We start from the raw sequence: 15232 nt of genomic DNA, 5'->3' as shown, positions 1-15232 counted from the left end.
AAAACTAGGCAGCTTTGGTACTTGGGAACCCCAGCATTCAGCAGAGATGGTGTTGGGCTCCTTTGAAAAGTTTTGGTCCCCTCTGATTACGTTTTTACAAATTAATGACTCATTCTAAAACTGAGTTTTAGTGGAGTAGTGTGGCTCACTGGTTAGAGGCGGCAGGCCTGAGAGCAGAAGTCAGCCTGGGACCAGGGTTCAATTCCCGACGCGGCAGGGTCGTGGACCTTGGTCAGCGGACTCGATAATTCTCGCTTCGGTGCTTACTCTAATCAGGGGTTCCACTCGGCAACTCTGGGCATTAGCTTGCCTAATCTCCACAACGGCCCCACCAATTCCGGGGATGCCTGGCTCCACCTTGGGGACTCCCAGCAAGGGACCATCCCACAGGGAAAAGCCAGGACGGGTTCCCCAGAGTTATACAGCGCCGGGACGCCCCGTTGCTGGGGCAGCTGTGCGCTTTACAAGTATACTACATGAACTGAGTTAGCCATAGAATGATCCATCTAGTGCATCAACCATTGATGTTTGTGGTCGTATGATAGAGGCGCGCAAGGCTCAACCACGCATGCCTCTACCACGCAGCCCAAACTATGAATGGGACTTACCACGCATTCCCTTACCATGCATGCCTTTACCACACATTTTTGTGGTAAAGGCATGAATCACAAGTGTGGATGCGCTGTTAAGTTTGCCAATAATCTGACCCCCCTCCCCCACCGAAGTCCTAAATTACAAACTCCCTACCTGCCCCACCCGCTGAGCAGTAAAAACACCCCATTCCTTAAATACTCCCCCAAACCCAGCCCTTAAAGCTACTCCAACCTTCTCCTCCTGCCCTGAGCCTTAAAAACGTGCCCCCTCCTAAAAGGTACCCTGACCCGCTCCCCCTCCCTGAGCCCTACAAACTTGGCACCAACCCGAGTGATAAAGCTTGCCCCTCCTAAAAAGTACCCTTTTCCTCTCCCCCTCCCGGAGCCCTAGAAACTTGTCACCGACCCCCCAATAGCGACCCTGTAGTAATCTGCTTCTCATGTAATGCATCTCCCTTGCCCTGATTCTCTGCCTGATGTTCTAGCTATATGATGTCATTTGGAATGTTATGATGTTTGTACTTGAAGGGGGAGCAGTTGGAGAAGATGGGCTGAGCAGCCAGGAGGCTGCTCCTGATGGGGCTTATATTAAGGCTTACATTGGAACTTACTAAGCTGTAACCTAAAGAATAAAATACCATCTACAAGAGCTGTCTACAAGACTTTATTGATTTCTACATTGGCGACGATTTAAAAAGGAGAAGAACTTACGCGTGGAGAAAAGAAGAATATTTAGCAGCTACTGGAACTGGAGCTGAAGGTACTAATATTACTAAAGACATTGAAATATTTAAGCTATCTGGCACCTGCCCCACCAGTGACCCAGACAACGGTCGCCCTAAATAATTCGAGGTACCAGATACACTTGTGTATGAGCCTGTAAAGAGTATCTGCAGTCCTGTTTTAAAACTGTGAAGCCCAATGAAGAGGTAGGGGCAAAGGTCATGCCCCTGTGTTGAATGCTGACAATTCTCTGGTGTGCCCTGATGAGAAGTGGCTGCACATGGTAGAAAATAATCGGGGGCAGATTTTCATCACATGCTTTTAAAGAATTATCAAGCCCCGCTGTTACAAATGTGACAGAGAACAAATGTGGAGAAAACTGCAGTCAACACCAATTTACAGCTTCAACTGTGAGGAATGATCTATTAACTGATGATATCCAGTTAAACTGCAGTCAGCCCCAATGTGTGGTGATTATACTTTCTGAAAGTATGCCGTGGCAAAAGAATAATTAAGACAATAATGAAGTGAGTGGCTCGAGTAGGATCACGGAACTTGGGAGTTGCACTATGGGTTGAAGGAAAATGAAATGCTTGTTAATATTACGTGGAGTGATTTATGACAGTTATCATTCAATTGCCTCTCGAGCCAACATAGAGGACACATACTTGTTGCACGCGGCTTACCGAACTTGAGAACCTCCATGCTGTCCAAGCTTTGTGTTATGGAGAGGTGCATGCTGTTGCTGCAAGCCACCCGGCACAATGTCACAACGCATCTTGCCATCTTTGGATTATAGTCTACGGGCCTTTGCACAGTCTATTGTAACTGTGCCGTGTCTCCATCGTATTGAAACGGAATTGCAAGAAGGCCCCAGTTTGTTCTCATGTCTCTGTGTTCTGTAGATGGCCTGGATTGCCATCAGAGTTAATTTCGTGAGTCAAGTACTGGTGATAAAGATGATTTTAATGTGAGGGTTGCCATGAGCATTGCTGCCTGAAGATCGTCACAGGTACTGTCATTTACACTAATTGAAAACTACATATTACCGAGAATGTCACTTTGGAAAACTTATACCTAGTGCAACAACGTCATCTTCTGGCTATGGAGCACAATTGCACCAAGAAAAGGAATTAACTAGTTGACTCGGAGAGAAAGGTGGATTCAGATCTGGAACAGTAATGAAATATTGCTATAAGGAGTTAGAGTGTGGGTCAATGGAAATAAGAAACCCAGAACTGCACTTTGTGAGATGATTGTTAATTATTAAGTCACTCACTCGTTTGTTGTGGTGCATGTGATAACGGCTAAGTCATTTAGTGACACTGCACTGAATTTGGTGATATATGCCAATGTTATGTACATCTGCTTTTGATTTGCAACGTGTCATATTCTAAATTGATACTCAATGTGATTTTCATTTTACAGTATTATTATAGGGAAGTGGATTCCCCTTTTACAATTATTTGGGAGGTTACTGCGAATGTGTGGTTTATAGGGAGGTGGATCCCCCTTTACAATTATTTGGGAGGTTACTGCGAGTGTGTGGTTTATAGGGAGGTGGATCCCCCTTTACAACTATTTGGAAGGTTACTGCGAGTGTGTGGTTTATAGGGAGGCGGATTCCCCCTTTACAATTATCTGGGAGGTTACTGTGAGTGTGTGGTTTATAGGGAGGTGGATTCCCCCTTGGGAGGTTGCTGTGTGTGGTGGTTTATAGGGAGGTGTATTCCCCCTTGGGTTACTGTGTGTGGTGGTTTATAGGGAGGTGGATTCCCCCTTTATGAGGAGGTATGTGTTCTCTTATTGGTCGGCTACTGTGTATTAATGCGTGTGGATCCTGCAATAGTATGCAGACAGAACAGTGTACTATGTGCATTAGAGGATATGTAAATTTCCCTGGTCCTGCAATAGTATGCAGTGGAGGGTGTTCTTGGTAAGTGGACGGTATATTATAGTGTGTGCAGTAGAGGGCGTATGATATTCCCTGGTCCTGCCATTTGTTTAAGTTTATGACTTCTATATTACTACTTTATTACTTATATTACTACATTTACTATGTCATTATTATTATCATTATTATTACATAGAGAAGGCTGTCTTACTGTTATTACTTACATTATTACTATTGCATCATTATTATTATTACATAGGGAAGGCTATTTTATTACTTACATTACTATTTTCTCATTATTGCATTACTTTTACATTATTATTATTATTATTACATAAGGAGAGTGTGGCTCATGCTATTATGGTGTTCTTTTACGTTTACTTCTGGAATGTTTATCTTCTCTTCCTATGGTTATATATGTGTATACTATTTAATTTTGCTAAATATTATAAAGGGGCAGATGTGTAGTAATCTGCTTCTTATGTAATGCATCTCCCTTGCCCTGATTCTCTGCCTGATGCTCTAGCTATATGATGTCATTTGGAATGTTATGATGTTTGTACTTGAAGGGGGAGCAGTTGGAGAAGATGGGCTGAGCAGCCAGGAGGCTGCTCCTGGTGGGGCTTATATTAAGACTTACATTGGAATTAACCAAGATGTAACTTGAAGAATTAACTACAACTACAAGAGCTGTCTACTAGACTTTATTGATTTCTACAGACCCCCAGACCCGAGCCCTAAATCTTGCCCCCTCCTTAAAAGTACCCTGACCCCCTTCCGAGCCCTAAAAAACATTCCACTGACCCCCTCCAATAGCAACCCCTGACCTGAGCCCTATAAACTTGCCATCCGACCCCCAAACCTGGCACTAGCCCCACTTACCTGTCCGTGACTGTGTCACCTTCCCGACGCTCCTGTTCCTAGGCCCCAACCATCTCGAACACTAGAGCGTATTGCCTTAACCACGCATATGCGTGGTTTAGGCAAATGCATTGTTCGGGCAAGTGTGGTTACACTTGCGGGCTTCTGGAACGTATGGCTCTGGCCACATAGTTCTGGATATTTCCCATTTATGTAGGTATGACTTTCTATTGGAAGGCATTTTTTGTTACTTTGGTAACTTAGGCACTGTTTGACAAATCTGCATTAAACTCTGAAAGAAAAGTTCAGTGACTTCTTCAGCTCCTTCTCATTCGAGGGACAAGAAAAAAGAGGGATCTCAGAACATCAATTTCCTATGTTAATTCCCATAGGAAACTCTGCTCCCCAATAGAGAAAAAGCAGCTCAACAGAAATACCCCAAATTTGGCAGAAAGTTAGAACTTTACTCAGAAAGTGTGCGTTTCATTATTTGGTTTAAATCCGTTCAGTAGTTTTTTTAGGTTTCGCCTGGCGTCCGCTGCGCAGCAGCGTTCGCGCAGGCGAAATCTTTTGAGAAGCAGTATGGGGCTTTGTCCCGCCTCTCTGTTCCATTGGCTAGCTCCATAAATGGAGGCTAGTCATTGGAACAGAGATGCGTCAGTCATTGCCCAAGCAGATTCGTGGGCGTTCCGGTGATTTTTACTCATCCCGCCCCTTTAACAACGTCATTGCGGCGGAAGGCGTTGTTTTTTTTTTTTGGGGGCAAGTCATGTTTTTGTCATTCCTTACGTGTCTGTGCCGGGATGGACGTGTCCGCTCTCCCCCGCAGCCCGCAACCCCCCTCTGACGGATTTTTAATGAGACTGTGGAGAGATCCGTAAAAGAAACAATTAGCCGAAGAGGAGGGGAGTGAGGTGCAGTACCTCTGAAGACAATACAAAATATTTTTCGGAAAAACTAAGATACAGCTGGCGGCTTCTAGCTTAGTCGCTGTGGGGGAACTAACATCGTGCGCGAGTCTTTCCGTTTCAAGCCACTGTTTCTGTGCCTGCAGTCTATAGTCATGTCGGGCTTCGACCAGCCGGGGCTATATTTCAGCGACAGCTTGGGGGGCCTTGGTGGCGATTCCCAGGGAGGGGCCGGCGACGAGGCGCCAGCTCAAGGACTTTCTCCGGCAGTACCGTGAGGGCAGCGACCGTGGAGGATTAAGCTTCAAATACCGAGATGAGCTCAAACGGCACTATAACCTGGGAGAGTTCTGGATTGAGGTGGAGATGGAGGACCTGGCAAGCTTTGACGAAGACCTGGCTGACTACCTATACAAGCAGCCCACGGAACACCTGCAGCTGTTTGAAGAAGCGGCACAAGAAGTGGCTGACGAGGTGACCCGTCCTCGTTCTTCGGGGGAAGAGACTCTGCAGGAGATCCAGGTTATGCTCAAGTCTGATGCTAACCCTGCAAACATCCGCAGTCTGAAGTCGGAGCAGATGTCGCATCTAGTGAAGATACCTGGTATCGTTATTGCGGCCACTGCTGTCCGTGCGAAGGCTACCAAGATGTCCATCCAGTGCCGCAGCTGCCGGAACGTCATCAATAACATCGTGGTGCGGCCGGGGCTTGAGGGATATGCCATGCCGTGCAAGTGCAACACGGAGCAAGCCGGACGTCCCAAGTGCCCCCTCGATCCGTACTTCATAGTCCCGGACAAGTGCAAGTGCGTGGACTTTCAGACACTGAAGCTGCAGGAGTCTCCAGATGCTGTGCCTCACGGAGAAATGCCCCGCCACATGCAGCTCTACTGCGATAGGTATCTCTGTGACAAAGTGGTTCCAGGCAATCGGGTGACCATCATGGGCATATACTCCATCAAGAAGTCTGACATGACTTCGAGCAAAGGGCGTGACAGAGTTGGCGTGGGCATTCGCAGCTCCTATATCCGTGTGGTTGGCCTCCAGGTGGACACAGATGGAACAGGCCGCAGCGTTGTAGGTGCCGTGACCCCACAGGAGGAGGAAGACTTCCACCGACTGTCCTCCTGGCCAGATATCTACGAGACCGTTGCCAAGAGCATAGCTGCTTCCATTTACGGCAGCGCAGACATCAAGAAGGCCATTTCCTGCCTCCTGAGTGGAGGCTCCCGGAAGAGACTCCCGGATGGGCTTACTCGCCGTGGTGACATCTACCTGCTGATGCTGGGGGATCTTGGTACGGCCAAGTTACAGTTGCTGAAGTTTGTGGAGCGCTGTTCGCCTATTGGGGTGTACACCTCTGGGAAAGGTAGCAGTGCTGCTGGTTTAACAGCTTCTGTGATGTGTGACCCGATGACACAGAACTTTATCATGGAATGTGGTGCCATGGTTCTGGCAGACGGAGGAGTTGTGTGTATCGACGAGTTTGACAAGATGAGGGAGGATGACCGCGTGGCCATTCACGAAGCCATGGAGCAGCAGACCATCTCTATTGCAAAGGCTGGCATCACTACCACCCTGAATTCACGTTGCTCGGTTCTGGCTGCTGCCAACTCTGTGTATGGGCGCTGGGATGACACAAAGGGTGAGGAGAATATAGACTTCATGCCCACCATCTTGTCTCGATTTGACATGATCTTCATAGTAAAGGACGAGCACAACAAACAACGGGATATGACCCTGGCCAAGCATGTCATGAATGTGCATCTGAGCGCCTTGACCCAGGCCCATGCTGTGGAGGGAGAGATAGAGCTCAACATGCTCAAGAAGTACATTGCGTACTGCCGAGGGCGATGTGGACCCCGACTTTCTGCTGCAGCAGCGGAGAAGCTGAAGAACCGGTACATCCTGAGGCAAAGTGGGGCCTGGGAACATGAGCGGGAGAGTGACCGGCGATCCAGCTTCCCCATAACTGTCAGGCAACTGGAGGCTATTGTACGGATCTCCGAGTCCCTCAGCAAAATGCGTCTGCAGCCCTTTGCTACAGAGACTGATGTCGACGAGGCACTGAGACTGTTCCAGGTTTCCACGCTGGATGCTACCATGTCTGGCAGCCTCTCTGGTGCTGAAGGCTTCACCACAGTGGAAGACCAGGAGATGCTGTCTCGGATCGAGAAGTAGGTGAAGCGGCGGTTTGCTATTGGCATGCAGGTGTCTGAGCACAGCATTGTTCAGGACTTCATCAAACAGAAATACCCGGAGCATGCAATTTACAAAGTGCTGCAGCTGATGATGCGACGAGGGGAGATTCAGCATCGCATGCAGCGCAAGATCATGTACCGTATCAAGTGACCTTACAAACACTCAGCCTTTGAAAGAACGGACTTGGCATATAGACTTCTGGCTGCAGTATCTACTGACATTTCTGAGCTTCAAGTAGACTCACTTGTGAAAGGCTTCCCTGACAAACGCTTTCTCACTATTGCTTGTTAAATCAACTCATAAACTGCAACTATCCAGGGTTACTATTCAGGCTTGGTTAGATTCGCCCAGGAAGTGATGGTTACACATTTTCGAAATACTGGGTGTATTGGTCAGTGGAATGCATACAACACCAAAACAGGCGAATTCTGATCATATGATTCAGCTATATGATGGAACATCAAGACTCTGGTGCTCGTGCCATCGCTGGGTGCAGCTCAACCTTGTATCCCTTTGGTTGAAGGATGGGCAGGCAACCAATGTTAAAGGAGTACTGCTTAGAAGATAGTTGTCAGATACAAATTCTCCTATCCTATTTGAGCATAAATGTTTTGTACATAAGCTGAGAAATAAAAAAATAAAGTACAAAAAAAAAAAGTTTTACACTTATGTTCATATGCTTTAAAGGCGCTTTCCATAGTTGCACGGCGCAGAATGTTCCCCTCTAATGGTTTGGTCGGGCCGTGGAGTGGTTCTATTGCAGCTGCATTGCGCATGAGCAGTAGCCGCCATCTTTGTTCTGGCTCGATCTAGGGACAGTTCGCCACACTCCATATGCTGGGTTGCATTAATGTCTGGGCACGTTCTTGCCAGTGAACTAGACCTGCCAGTGTCTGCTATGTCTCCCTTGTGACTAAATTAACTATTAGCGCAGGCCTTCGTTATTCTGCATCTGGTGCATGTAGCATCTATTCCAGGGACTTTTTTTTCTCTGCCTCTGCATTGACTCAGGGTTGTCATCCTTAATTCTACATCTAGTACATGTATTCTAGTAACTTGTTCTTTGTTTGTTGACTCTTCGCACTGACTCATGATTGAGGATTCAAACAGATTAGTGGAGAGTGGGTGAAGAGCTTCATAGGAATGGGTGTAATAATGTTTCTACTTCTGAGGTTTCATTTAGCTATTTAAGGTATTCTGGGAGTTGTTTTCGTTTGAGTGGCAGGCCGGATACCAATGGTTTGTTCAGAATAGCCAAGCACTGGAAACATGGCTGTGCTTGCTTCCCTGCCCCCTGGCTGTGCTTGCTTCCCTGCCCCTCGCTGTGCTTGCTTCCCTGCCCCCTCGCTGTAATTGCTTCCCTGCCCCCTCGCTGTGCTTGCTCTCCTGAGTGTGTGTGTGGCTCTGGGTGGGTGTGTGTGGCTCTGGGTGGGTGGGTGTGGCTCTGGGTGGGTGTGTGTGTGTGTGGCTCTGGGTGTGTGTGTGTGTGTGTGGCTCTGGGTGTGTGTGTGTGTGTGTGTGGCTCTGGGTGTGTGTGTGTGTGGCTCTGGGGGTGTGTGTGTGTGGCTCTGTGTGTGTGTGTGTGTGGCTCTGGGTGTGTGTGTGTGGCTCTGGGTGTGTGTGTGTGGTAGTAATTGCTCTCTGCTGAGCTCGTCCGTAGGGTACAATAGGTCTCACATTTGCAAGAGATTGAGGCCCAGATGTAGGTAGAATTGATTTACCGATTCTTAATTACCGAATTTTACCGATTCGGTAATTAAGAATCGGTAAATCAGAGGGGTGGAGATGTAGGTATTCCAGATGTGCTGGAATACCGAATTGGAACAAATCGGTATTTACCGAATCGGTAAATACCGAATCGGTAATGCCCATTCATTCCTATGGGCTTTGTAGCCCATAGGAATGAATGGGCATTACCGAATCGGTATTTACCGATTCGGTAAATACCGACTTTCACAAGGGTGCAGAGGGTGTCACTTTGACACCCTCTGCCCCCCCCCCAAAACAGGCTCGGGTGCCATGTGGCAGGCATACATGCCCTAAGGGCAGGTCTGCCTGTCATATGGCATAGGTGTGCATGCACACATGTGCATGCACACCGGAATCGGTATTTTACCATCAAATTGGATTTGATGGTAAAATACCGATTCGGTAAGGCTTGTGGGACTCCGAAGAGTCCCACCTACATCTCAGATTTACCGAATCGGTAAAAATACAGATTCGGTATTTTACAGAATCTGTAAATTTACCGAATCTGTAAATTTACCGATTCTGTAAAATAATGCCCCCACATGCCATTTCTGAAATACCGGTCGGTAACGGCCGAAAATACCGATTTTCGGCCATTACCGACCGACCTACATCTGGCCTTAAGCTATTAGCAATGTAAATGACAATGGCATTTATTTATCTGTTTTCAAAACCAACACATAAATACAAATTTTGTCATTTATAATGCCAATAGCTCTAACTTTTCCAAAGGCGAAACCGTTGCACGTGCTTGCTTCCCTGCCCCCTCGCTATGCTTGCTTCCCTGCCCCTTCGCTGTGCTTGCTTCCCTGCCCCCTCGCTGTGCTTGCTTCCCTGCCCCCTCGCTGTGCTTGCTTCCCTGCCCCCTCGCTGTGCTTGCTTCCCTGCCCCCTCGCTGTGCTTGCTTCCCTGCCCCCTCGCTGTGCTTAGTCTCCTGAGTGTGTGTGTGGCTCTGGGTGGGTGTGTGTGGCTCTGGGTGTGTGTGTGTGTGGCTCTGGGTGTGTGTGGCTCTGGGTGTGTGTGTGTGGCTCTGGGTGTGTGTGTGTGGCTCTGGGTGTGTGTGTGTGGCTCTGGGTGTGTGTGTGTGTGTGTGTGGCTCTGGTTGTGTGTGTGTGTGGTTCTGGGTGTGTGTGTGTGTGGCTCTGGGTGTGTGTGTGTGTGTGGCTCTGGGTGTGTGTGTGTGTGTGTGTGGCTCTGGGTGTGTGTGTGTGTGTGTGTGTGTGGCTCTGGGTGTGTGTGTGTGGCTCTGGGTGTGTGTGTGTGGCTCTGGGTGTATGTGTGGCTGGCTCTGGGTTTGTGTGTGTGGCTCTGGGTGTGTGTGTGTGGTAGTAATTGCTGTCTGCGGAGCTCGGCCGTAGGGTACAATAGGTCTCACATTTGCGAGAGATTAAGCTATTGGCAATGTAAATGACAATGCCATTTATTTATCTGTTTTCAAAACCAACACATAAATACAAATTTTGTCATTTACAATGCCTATAGCTCTAACTTTTCCAAAGGCTAAACCGTTGCATTGTAAATGCTAGTTTTAAATTTGCATTTAAATTGGTGTTTGCATTTTCATGAATGGGCTAATCGCCTGGAAAAGTTAGTGATATATAGACTATTATGTAGCACAGGACTCGTGCAGGACTCCTGCAGTACAATAAATGCATAAAAAGAAATCAAATCTCATTGCTGAGGAAGTCTTTTCTACCATTGGTCAATACGGTACCACAGTCCCCGGGACCATACCACTACCTCACAGTCTGCTTGGCCATACTCAACAGCTCAAGAAATGTTTTAGGCAGCCATTACATGACTCAGTGATTCAGCCCCTTTGTCCTGAAAAGATGTTTAAACAGGGCATATGGGTCAGGTTAGGGGAATTCGGAAACCTAGACACTTGTGGGGAATACTCAGAAGGACCACTCTAGTGAAAACAAAATTCGGTCAGGGGTTCAGCTATGCTCTTGTGGGGCCCACTGGAGGCATCCCATGAGGTACTGTGGAGTTCTCACAGAAGATGCTGTACAACCGTCCACCTCATGGTGATGCAGCACTACAGAAACTTCTCTGAGGAAGCTTGCACAGTATTGCAGTATCGCCAGGTGGAAGCTTGCCGGATAGGTACCACAAGAGTATTGTGATCCCTGAAAAAATATTACATATTAAACAGCAGAAGGCCTTGCATATTATGGTTTAGTTGCATATGGGGGTTGGTCGTAGGGTGTGGACTTAAGTGATGTCCAATGGGTTGGCCTGCATGTGGGAGTTTGGGACAGAGTCTGGTTGGGATATGCAGCCAACAGGTGCTGCGCACACCTTCAGTCATGTGCATCAGAGATTGGCTGCATGCATAGGGTTGACTGTTGATCCAGTTTAGAAAATGATTAAAAAAAACAGGAAGTTCACTGGAAAACCAAAGGCTAAGGTGATTGAATACTTAGGTATTGGAATGAAACAAGAGCTAATGTTAAAAAAACAAAGACAAAAATTGAAATACACCAGTTAGGGCTTTGTGAAAAATCTATAGCTTCTACCCCATCATGTACTGGGTACGACCGCACATAATACATAACTTACAACATGTTAAAATAAAAAGATGATGAGAATGTGGGTTGGGCTTTAGCGCATGGATGGGTGGAAGTCATGGCCAAAGTCCATTGGATGGTGGTGCAGAAGTTATACTGTTTTTAATAAAACTAGAACTGGTGTATTTCAGTGGCATTTCAGTGGTTCGTTTTTTTTTAAATCATTTTACTAATGTCTCATTTCAACATATAACTTTGTGTTTTTATGTAAGTTATGGTCTTAGAACCTATTGTAACTATGATATCACTGTTACCTTTGTTTTTCCAGTGACTATATATATGATCTATAGAGGTCACTACAGGGTAATTATAGTTAGGATCATGTTTTTATAGGAAATGCCTTTTTTGTGATGCTAAAAAATGTTGCGCCGTTTGACGAACCTCCACAAAACTTTCCATAACAAGAGCTACTTTTTGACTAGTTTGTCATTGAAAACATTTGGAGTGATCCGTCAAGTGGGGGCTGAAAAAAAGAGGGGTCTCAAAAAGCACTTTACCCATTAATCTTTCCATAGGAACTTTAGACACAGCTACAGTCCAAACGCCTCAACGGATTTACACCAAATTTGGCAGAAAGCTATATCTTGGTCCAGAAAGAGAGCTTTGTGTGCTTTGGTATAAATCCATTAAGTAGTTTGGAAGAAATTAAAGTTAAAAAACATAGCATTTATCACGCCAAAGAGGATTCACGGGCCGAGACAGATCTCATGCTAAGATCTGATTGGCTGCCACCACACAACCGGGAAGTGGTGGCAGACATCTCAGGACTCAATCCTGAGTCGTAAGAAAAATGCTGAAAAATACATAGGGGGCAGTGTAGGGATAAGTTGACCCCCAAAGCTTGGTGGTGGGGTCCCAGAGGGAGACTGCCTGGGGCAAAAACCTTTTTTTTAAATGTTGCTGCAAATTCATAGAGGACCTTCTAATTGCTATAACTCATGAAGCTCCCTACACACTGTTGTAAACTCACTATCCACACAGTACATGAACTATAACTCGCTTAAACTCGCTATAACTTTGGGGAGAGGAGTTGGCCTAACGGCTAGGGCGCTCGACCTCGGACCTGGAGGAACTGGGTTCGAGTCTCGGTAACGACGCCAAACATCCTGTGGTTCTGGGCAAATCACTTAATCTCCCCGTGCCTAACAAAAAATGAATGTGTGTCCTCATGTAACGTAACTGGTGCTATGTAAAGCGCTCTGATACCCGATTCGGTTCGGGTCTAGTTCGCGCTATATAAACTCTGCAAAAAAAAAAACTCGCCCTTCTACCATGCACACTTTTTTAAAAAGATTTACTTAAAGCTGTGAAGAGTGGTGTTATGAATGATATGATTTAATGTAGTATAAGTGATGCAATGTGAAAGAGTATAAGCTGTGCAAAGGGAAGGCAAGAGTTATAGTTCATGAACTGTGGGGTTGGTTAGTAAGTAGACAATACTGTGTACATAGCTGCACAAGTTATAGTAATTTGAAATCGGTGCATAAATTAGAAATTGAAGGCATAATTATAATTTTTTATGTTTGTGGATTTCAGTTCCGCGGTAAATACACTGGCTCTTCTGGCAGGTCCTTTGGATTTGACTGGCTTGGCTGAGGTTATTATGTCGGCGCATTTTGTGATCCACTGAGAGAAGTTCACTGCTGCCTGTTCTGGGTTGGATGTTGTGTCTGGAAGGTGGGAGTTGAGAGCATTGTTCTACTGGTTTTCCAATATATTTTTCCAGTTTCTACGTGTGGAGCTGGGGGGTATGGTGCCAGTGTTGCCAGAAGAGAAAGTGTGTTTACCGTGGAACTGAAATCCACCAAACGCATCTCCCAGCAAGAAAGTGGTACACCAGCAAAGACACAGGAGACCATACCACCTTCAAGACAGCACTCAACCAGCATCACTGCCTCCTGAAATAAACAAAGAAGAACACCCTACCCGAGCTCTTCAGCATTGTGAAAGAGTTCTCCATCCCCTCAACTAACATGAATGACATCACCCCTCCCAAGAACTGTGCTGCACCCTGGCGGGCTTCTTCCACGAAAGATCTCAGTCATCTACGAAAACTTCAAACCCCATACCTCCACAGCGGACAGCATCAGACTTCTAAAACCCATAAAAACTGGCCCTGAACACCTGCTCACCCATTGAGACCCTCTCACAATGCAAGTCACAATCTCCATCATGAACTGCGTGCACTCTGGGGGCGTGGCTGCGACTGCAATGGAGGCAGACGTGTCTGGGTAGAGCTCCGTCAGAGGCTCCCCTAAACAGGCCCTGCTCTCTGAATGCAGCCGCCCACGGGGGCTCTCACCAGGCCCAGCCACATCGGAACAACAATCTGAGGTGTCGCAGCGAGTCCCGCCTTGCCCAAGCCCCGCTTTGCGGGTCCCGCCTGGATGGCCCGCTCAGCATGAGATCCATATGCAGCTCGCTTCAACAAACTGAGCCCGGGGCTTAGCTCTGCCCCCCAGGCTGCAAGCAATGGCACAGAGTGGGTAGGAGGCCGGGGACAAGACGCGGCTGTTCCTGTAACCTGACTGGGCACTGCTAATTGTGTAGCGGCGAGAAATAGGGTCCCCTGATGGGCCACGTACTTGGCCGTGCTGTCCACGGCACATGAATGAACTGCTGCCTGCCGCATTGGAAGACGGAGAACTGTTGAGGGAAGCGCTGCCCTGTTTGCCTGATCTGCCGTTGCCTTCACAGCTCGTCTCCGGTGAGTGGGTCCCCGCCTGCGGCGGAGAAATGTAACTGCCTGCTCTGAAGCTTCCCGATCGCCTGCGACTGGGACCACCTTCAAGCAATTTGCTGCCCACCCCCGGAATCGGCCTCTGATTGCGGCGGCGGGTGGGGAGAGACTGCGGGGATGAACACTGTCCCGACTATTTGAGTGGCCGCTGCCTCAGCGGCGTGGCAGCAGTAGATGAGCCCCCGCCAACACGTAGCACCCGCGGCTGTTTGCCCTGCTGCTGCCCTCATGGTCGTTTGCTTACTCCGGTTGGGATGCCCCCGGGGCTCTTTTGGACTTGCCCTCATGTTGCTGCCACCTGAGGCCCTCTAGACCACCTACTGACTGCAACTGTGGAGAGGGGGGGTGGTGTGTGCAGCTGCTACTGGACTCACCTGAACTGCCATTTACTGAATGTCGTGATTCAGCAGGGGGCCACTGATGCTGAGCTGCCTGCTGTGACCCTGCGAGCTCCCCTCTGATGCTAACTGCAATGTTGCCTGGCATGGCGGAGACATGCTGAGCAGCGGTTGATGTGCTTCTAATCCCCCTCTGTGAAATGCATGGAGGCCTATGAGAGAGATTTGAGGTAACTCTGCCTACTGGCCAAAGCCCACATCGCTGGTGACCCTCGAGGCTGATCTTGTATGGATACCCAGACCCCTACTGGGTGCTTGGTCTACCACAGCCACTGGCAACGCTGAGATACGCATCTCTTGGACTTCGGTGGTTGCTGCACCTTTGACATAGGCACGTCTCTACTTTGGTGTGATACTTCTGGGTTGGCCCACACAGGCTACCCGGAAGGTGGCTTTAGGTGGAAGCTGCTGGCGCCCACAAATATTTACGCCATCGACGCTAAGACTGTGTGACCTCTCCTTGAGGCGAAGACATACACTACTATCTGGTGCAACTTGAGTTGCTGTGCAGTGTGAACGGAGGCGGCATTGCAGATGGAGTTCCTGTGCCGGCCGGGAGGCCCAGCTGCCGAGGTCACGAACAGCGGGTCC

At 47.9% G+C, this 15232-nt stretch overlaps 1 pseudogene; it reads left to right on the top strand.

The window, feature by feature from the left end:
• The first annotated feature begins 5134 nt into the window (after nucleotides 1-5134).
• On the top strand, nucleotides 5135-7364 carry LOC144766975 (DNA replication licensing factor mcm5 pseudogene; annotated as a pseudogene).
• Nucleotides 7365-15232: the final 7868 nt, after the last annotated feature.

Source organism: Lissotriton helveticus, chromosome 7, assembly GCF_964261635.1.
Source record: "Lissotriton helveticus chromosome 7, aLisHel1.1, whole genome shotgun sequence".
Lineage (NCBI taxonomy): Eukaryota > Metazoa > Chordata > Amphibia > Caudata > Salamandridae > Lissotriton > Lissotriton helveticus.
Note: the sequence above shows the minus strand (reverse complement) of the source record. Positions and strands in the feature narration are given on the sequence as shown.